The sequence below is a fragment of the Belonocnema kinseyi genome, chromosome 7, assembly GCF_010883055.1.
Source record: "Belonocnema kinseyi isolate 2016_QV_RU_SX_M_011 chromosome 7, B_treatae_v1, whole genome shotgun sequence".
In the NCBI taxonomy this organism is placed as follows: Eukaryota; Metazoa; Arthropoda; class Insecta; order Hymenoptera; family Cynipidae; genus Belonocnema; species Belonocnema kinseyi.
In genome coordinates, this window is record NC_046663.1 from 76,966,026 (window position 1) to 76,974,312 (window position 8,287).

The following is an 8,287-nucleotide window of genomic DNA, read 5'->3' on the forward strand; positions in this document are numbered from 1 at the left end:
AATCAATTTATTTAAGGATTGTTATTTGTATTATACTTGTTTGCGATGATACCAAAAATGTTGCTTGTTTTTACGTATTTCTAATGGCTTAGGAGATCCTTCTAGAAAGTTACCATTTTTATTATTTTGAAGAAAATGTTTAAGGATTATATCTGTTCAGACCCAGTGATTCTAAATTTTTGAATTCAAAATAACGAATTTAATAATTACAAATTTTTCATTAAATCATTTTAATCTCATTTATGAGCCAGACAAGGCAAGACAAGGCTCGACTGAAGACAATTAAACTCCGTTTTACCTATCGTGGTCATAAAAGTAAGACGAAGGCCTATGTATCGACTCAGTTTTGATACGCAGCCAGACATAACCAAGTCAAACTCAAGTCAAAACATTTCTGCTCGGGTATATATATTGTACAACAATATTCTAGATTGTTTATCCATTCACAAAGATTAGTTTTTATGACTGTTAGAAATAAACTTTTTCTTTAGACAGTTGTGCGTTTGAAGCTATAAACCGCACGTGTTGGAGTCACAAAAATATGACTCAAGAGATAAATTTATGTCTTCAAGACATAAAAGCTCGTCTCAAAGATATAAATAGAAGTCTGGCTCCGTCTCAAAACTGAGACCTGCTCAAGTCGAACTTTTTGACTTCAGCATGTCTTGATTGGGGACAATTCAAGTCGAAGCATTTTTATTCGGGAAAGCATAGTGCTCTGAAAAATCCGGAAGTACTAAGAAACGAACCACCCGAGATCGTACGCAGGCACTAAGTATTTACTAAACGTCTAACGCCCTAACTAATTTAGCTAACGGAAAGAGTCAGGCTGTCTTCGATACAAATAATTAGCACTTTTCCAATAATTCAATTCCCAAAATCTTTTTATATCCAGAACATTTAATAAAATAATTACTTTCATTTTTACTTTTGGCGTCCTTAAATATTTAAAACGATTTTTGAAGAGTTCAATATAAATTGGTTCTGTTTTTCAGAAGTATTCTACGTTATACGCTTTAAAAGAACTTAAGGCCAAATATTTAAATTTGATTATATGTTATTTATTACTTGAATGAATACAATGTCAAACTTCCTGATTTCAATAAAAATATCTTTTTATCTCTTTATTAAGCAAAAGTATTTTAAAAGTCGTTTAGCATCAAAATTCATCCAGTTATACTGAAAAATAAAAATAGTTAGTTCAAGATTCAACCTAATATTCATCAGGAAATAAGTTTATATGGACTATAACAGTACCTCCTAACTCAAGTGGTAGACACTTAAACAGTGATATTTCTCTAAAAAAATGTTTCAAAAACTGTTAATTATTATTTTTCAGTAACAAAAATCACCAAAGCATTGGAAAACTGGTACTGTTCCTTAGAAAAGAATTATTTTCTCCATAATATTATGTTGCCAATAAATTAACCGTAATAATCTAATAAAAATTCAATAAGAATCAGTAAATTTTATTATAGTTATCAAATATATATTTCAATATAATTTTAAAATTTTTTATTTCATTCATAATATTTGTTCTTAGCGATCGTTTGACGGTAACATTTTTAATTTAGTTATGATTTGTCAATTAGTAAGGTAATCTGCTGGTATTGATGAACAGCTATTATCATTTTTCCTTGCAGTTATATGAGTGTAAAAATTATTTTTCCTGTTACAATAAGAATATTTTATTCTTATTATTTCCCAGATTTAATGAATTAAAAATATTTACTGTTTTAAAATCGGGAAGAATGGACGAAAGTAATAGAGGAAAGGTGAAGAGCTTGAAAAACATATGCATACTTCTAAGTTTAATTAACTTTCTTTGTGCAAACGTTGCATAATCTGACAGCGAATTCAATCTATAATAAATCAGGAAGCTACATGATGATAAAATAAATGTCAAATCTTCTAATATTTATAAGCCAAAAGTATAAGATTAGCTTGCCAAAAACAGTTGAAAAATGATAAGAATGTTTATAAATCCTTTTTAGAGACCGATAGTGGGTTTCGGAAAGCATTGAAATTCGAGTTTTTTTTCGATCGATGTGGCGTAATTTCAGGAAGGTTCTCGAAGCGAATTGCTCATGTTAAATTAACTTTGTGATATAAATAAAACATTCGTACGTACCTAGTTTCACGCAACTTGGGAAATGAATCATATATGAAATCTTATTTATTAATTTTAACATAGTTTCACTAATTCCAGAGCGACGAGAATCATCCAATTTCCTGTGGAGTGTAATTTGTATGTATGTGCATAAGTATATTTATTTGCACGTGTACATTGGGTACAGGTGTCGCGAAGGCGAGGACTCGTTTTTTGTTTCTCGTTTTGTTTCTTCTTTTCTGCGGTGTTGGGATGTTGTCCTTGTCCTTTTTTCTTTTGCGGGGAAGAACCAGTGGATGAAATTAGCTTCCGGTTCCTGCACCTCCATTCCATGGAACCCTCACCTCGGAACTCTTCTCCATCCCTGCACGCAATACCCGACCTCGGATTCACCCGGAGAAACACGCAAATGACTTCATTACATTATAACTAACCAAGGTAGTCCCCTTTCACCGCAACTCTTCCTCCTTTAAACCACCAAGCAATTCTTCGTACCAGGAAATGTCTCCAACGAGAAATCGCTTTTATTTCCGATTCTCTTTTTTTGGTCATTTTAAACGAAGGAACGTTTCTATAAAATAAATAGATCATTAGAGTGATACGAAAAATTCAATTTTCGAATTTCGTTTTGGAGGACGGCGTATTTTGTGAGTGTACCAAAAAAGGGGAATTTTTCACTATTCAAATTTATTGGCTCTCATCCACCAGTTTTGTTTAAATGTCCCTAAAATTCTGTGAATTAGAGCGAAGTCTGTTAATACTAGATTCGATTTACAAACAACTGATGTCATGCTATATTTAATCAATGAAAAAGTTCGTGGCTTCGCACGACCCCTAAATATTAACCCATTCCGCTCAAGTTTGAAGTATATATTATTCGGGGATTCAAAAATACTGGGGAATGAGAGCAGAGATATATTTTAAAAGTTTTCCACTGTGTGTAAATAAGAACCATCCTAACTCCATAATTGCAAAGGTGAGACTGAAAGGCGTAATTTTCACTAAAACGAGTGCAAAAAACAGGGTCCTCATTTGATTCAGCGTATCGTAAAGACCACCTTCCACATGAGGATCACGTGTTTTGCAGTATGTTGTTCGTAAATTGTATTTTTGTGTTGTGTTCTATCACAGATCCTTCTTGATAATGAAATTGAAACGTTTCAATTATTTTAAAATAATTATATATTGTTCAAAAAATACTTTCTTTACATTTCGACGCAAATAATCGGTAGCCTCACAGCAAGATATAATAATTAGGCAATATAAAAATTAGTTCATCCGATTCAATTTGTCTTTATTTGTTCAAACATCTTTTTATTCTTTAAATTTAACGTTTGGCGAGAATAAGGTAGCAAAGTATGCCTTGTTGGAAATTGGTGAACAATTTTGACAAAATTCCGGTCAAAGATTTTTTTAAAAATATATAAAATATGTATACTTTCTCTGGGTAACATTAATTTATTTCTTAAAAACAAAGATCAATATGATCGATCAATTCCAACGTTAATTGTTTAAATAATTTTTCATTATATACTTTTATATTCCTACGTTTGATAACTTATAAAAATGTAAACCTTCTCTGAGTAATGTGCACTACTTAATTTCAATCAAAAATAGACATAAACAAATGTCTAATTAGTACACGCCATACAGAAAAAGAGAAAATTGTGACTGTTTCGATGACAAACTGTTTAAACAGATCAAAAATGTTTAAAAATTATGAGTCAGTAATGAAGAATGCCAACATAAGATGAGCTAATTAAAATTATTGCCAAATTTTGAAAAACCTTGAGTTTTCTGCATTATTCAAGTCAAAACGTACATTTCAACCGTGAAACATTATTCAGGGAAATAAACAATCCAAAATTTTGAATATTAATTGATTTATAATGTTTATAGCAATTAGCTTCACAAGCTCTCAAATTTTTTTTCAAACGCGACCGCGCATGAAATGCAAGTGATACTGAACATAGGAAAAATCTGAACAAGAGGATGAAACAATAATAAATATTATATATATTATATAATAAATGTTATATATTATCATAGGTTACTTGAATCTATTTTATTATGCAAACAAATTTGTTCTTAAAACCTTTAAAAAATATTTAACACAACTTACAGAAGTTTTTTCGAGATATGAAAATAAATAAATGTTAGAGATATAAAAAACTGAGTGTAAGCATCAACACCAAAAAAATGACTTTCATATCGAAAATCTAAACCATTATATCTACTACTCTTCCTTAAAATGGTTTTATGTAAAAGAAAATATTCTTACATCTGGAGAGGTTAGGAAACGTAAATAGAATTTTTTTCAAATTAAAAGCAACTAAATAATGGATATTATTTACATTTTTTAAAAAGAAATAGCTAAATAAATAGATACGTCTTTACGAGGCTTAAGTAGTATCCTTAATAATTGACTTTAAACTATAAAAAAATTAAGATATTAGTTGAAAACCACTTGATTAAAAACAAAAAACATCAGTTAAATATGAATACGGTTTTTCTATATTTTCAGTGCGATTTTTGACACCATTTGTGAAAAAAATATTACGTGGCCTCCAAAAATGGAATCGAAATATACGTATTTCTTCACAAAATACTCTAATTTCAAATTTAAAGACCAAGAAATAACGTTTTGCGAAAATGCTTGCGGTAAGTAAAAAACTATATGAAAAATTCTTTTAAAGCTGTATTAGAGAATTTTTTTTATTGATTTAAGTGATTAAAAAGTCGCTGAATTAATCAAATTTTTAAACAATCTGCCCGCTGCGCGAGCACATTCACATTCCGCGCTACGCCCGCAGCTCGCTTCGCTCGCAAGTTTGAGCGCGCATGTGGTGCGAGACTGTCGGTTCTCGCACTTCGCGCTCGAAAATGTACCAGATTTGTCTCGCGCATTGCGCTCGATGATGCATTCACCTCGCGCTACGATCTTGGTCGTCGTATTTATCCCAAATTTGTGCACTAGCCTTTTAAATTAAAGGTCAAAGCATCGACAACTGTTATTTGGTGAATGTGAATTCTCTTTCATGTATCTCTTGCTTCGCACTTGATTACGACGAAAATGCGCTCTTTTCTACATTATGTTCAACTCTATTATATCAAATATATATTATATTTATTTTGTACCTCGATCTGGGGCTGCTTATTCTATCTAATTTTTCCATAGCTTGTGTTATTTGTCCAAAACTTTAAATTTTTATTTTTAATTTTGTTATCGACAAAATTCTAAAAGTCGTCATGATAATCTTTTAGAGCTTTCAAAAGACAACGTTTTTCCTTTCTTGACTTTTTTGATATCTTGCGTTGTTTGGCTTAAAATTTTAATTTTTGTTTGGTTTTTTGGATTTTCAAAATGCTATAACTCTGATAATTTCCTTTTTATCGGAAAACGTCATAGGGATAAATTGTTTTAGTTTCCAGTACTATAAATAGCTATTCATACAATTTTTAAATCTTGAAAAAAATGGTCTTAAATATTTTGAAAATGCGCTCATGTTTTAAATTTTCATCAAAAATAGCTGATTCACAAACGTTTTTGTTTTTTTAGACCTTAAAAAAGTATGCCAAATCAAAATCTAATCTGATCAATCTTTCGAAAGTAATCGTACTTAGAGACTACAGACTACAGACTACAGACTACAGACTACAGACTACAGACTACAGACTACAGACTACAGACTACAGACTACAGGCTAGACTACAGAATACAGACTACAGACTACAGGCTACAGGTTACAGACTACAGGCTGCAGACTACAGACTATAGAAAGACACTTTCGTAAAAATCGATTTTTTATGGCTCAGGGGCTCTCAAAAAGTGGAGATTTGATGAAAACCGACAAAGTTAAATTTTACATAAAACCAATATCTTCTCATTTTGAAATCAAAATTTTCTGAGTACAGCAATTAATTGAAAGATCATTTTTCTCTATATTGTCGGTATTTTTTATACATAAATAAAAATTCAAGTCCAATTATTAATTTAAATAACTGCATTTACACAAGGCAGACATAACTTTAAAAAGAAGTAATTTCAACTTTCAGATTCGAGACTATCAACATTATTTTTGTTATTAGGAGGTGAAATTGGCCTCAAAATATTTTTATTTTATCTTAAAATTCATATAATGACTTTTCTCCTGTTTCAATCTTATTATCATAATGCAAGAGTATTATTTATTTAAGTTAGTTACACGCTTTCTTCAATCTTATCATAAAAACTGAATTAATGAAATTTTACTAGTTACTAATGAAATCCTTCTAATTTAGTTAGAGAAAAATAATCCACTATAAATTAGTAGAAAATATACATTTTATAGTGAATAATTAATAATTCCTTTGGAAAATTATATGTTTATTTATGTCAACGTGAAAAAATTACTTTAACCTGTGCACTTACTCAAATACAGTGAAGCTCTTCTATATCGCCGATTTCGGGGCTAACGGTGGGTGGCAACGAACAACAGGAGTTCGCCGGGAGCGGGTGCTAATATGAAAAATTGCACCCGCTCCCAACCGAATTGCTGTAAAATTTCAGCCACAACCACGTTTCACGCCCGTGATGTAGGTGGTTACAGTCTGTAATGGAATCAATACGACGATCTGGCAAAAGTTTCGTGCACCCTGAGAACACGGAGCGATCCAAGGACTACCGTCTTCAGCATTTTCCCCGCAAGTGTCTTAGCATATTGTTGACATGCAGGGATGATTTTCAGGCTGTTAACGAGTGAAAGCTTGGCACCTCCAAGAGCGTCGATGATAAGGACGATTAGCTTAACAGAATATTCCGGGTACAATCGTTGCAACTCCCTTATAAGGCCTCTATACCTCTCTTTCTTTTTATTCTCCTTGGATATGACGTTTTTGTCAACTGGTGCCGAAAATTCGATAACGAACATGGTTCGCTTCTCGAAGTCAAGAATAACCATGTCTGGCCTCAAGTGTGCAACAGAAACAATTGTCGAGAATATAAAGTTCCAGTATATGCGGCATTTTCCATTCTCGACAATTGACTCGATTACCCTCTAGGAGCATTTAGAGCATATATATATATATCCAATCACGTGTATAATAAATTTGTTAATTTGTATTATACGAGAATGGTGTATTGTTTATTATTATTTATTTATTTATTATTATATTATTAATTATATGTTTAATAATTTATTATATATAATGGTTTACTCCAAATGAAAGAGACTAGCACATAATTTAACTTTTATGGAAGGATTTAGATGTTTCCTTCCCATTCTCCTTTCACAATTCATAAATAAGCTTTCCGTTTTCTCTGCTATTCACCAATTATAATTTCTGCCTTACTCTGGAAATGCAACTTTAGTGTGACTTTTCTATTAATTTACTTTCATTTATTAGTCAAATAAGAAACAATAGCGAACATTTGAGAAAGCTGATGGAAATATAAAATAATTCACAATTATGTTCTTTATTAATTTTTTAAACCTTTTTCCTATTACATTTCCTTCATTGGTATTATTTACAAGCAAAAATACAAAATTATTAGTTTTTCTAACTCTTAATCTACTGAAAGAGCTTTTAAAACAAAATGAATTTCTCCATTTGTCATTTCATTGAACTGGAGTTCGTCAAGGCAAAACAAAATATAAAATGGCGAAAAGATTGATGACAAGTGCTTCTGAGGTCCGACTTTCCTAGAAGTCCGTTCCTTCATTTTACTTTTTTTACTGTACGGATCGTTTATCTTTCGCTAACGACTTTCCGTATTTAACGTTTGAACTGTGCAAGAACGTTCTTTGACTGTAATTTATCGGGATTCAAAGTTACGCTTTTCAACTTTCTAGGAGGCTATTTGTTTAACTCTGTTGAATACTAGTACCTAGTCTAGAATCAAATTAATGATGAGTCAAATACTAATATATCAAAAATGACGGAAATAATATTTTAAATACATATGAATTAAACATGGAACACTCAGCTGTCGCCAAAATCAATCACTTTTCCTAAACTATAGTCCATTTTCAAATAATAATAATAATAATAATAATAATATCGTTTCGATCCCTGAGCCGGCACCTGTATAAATTTTTCTATATACAGTCTGTCAAGTTAAAGCGTGGGTGGCTTTACTCGCAGTCGGTAAGGTGTATCGACATGATTTTGGTGTCAAAATATTAAGAAGAGCTCCCT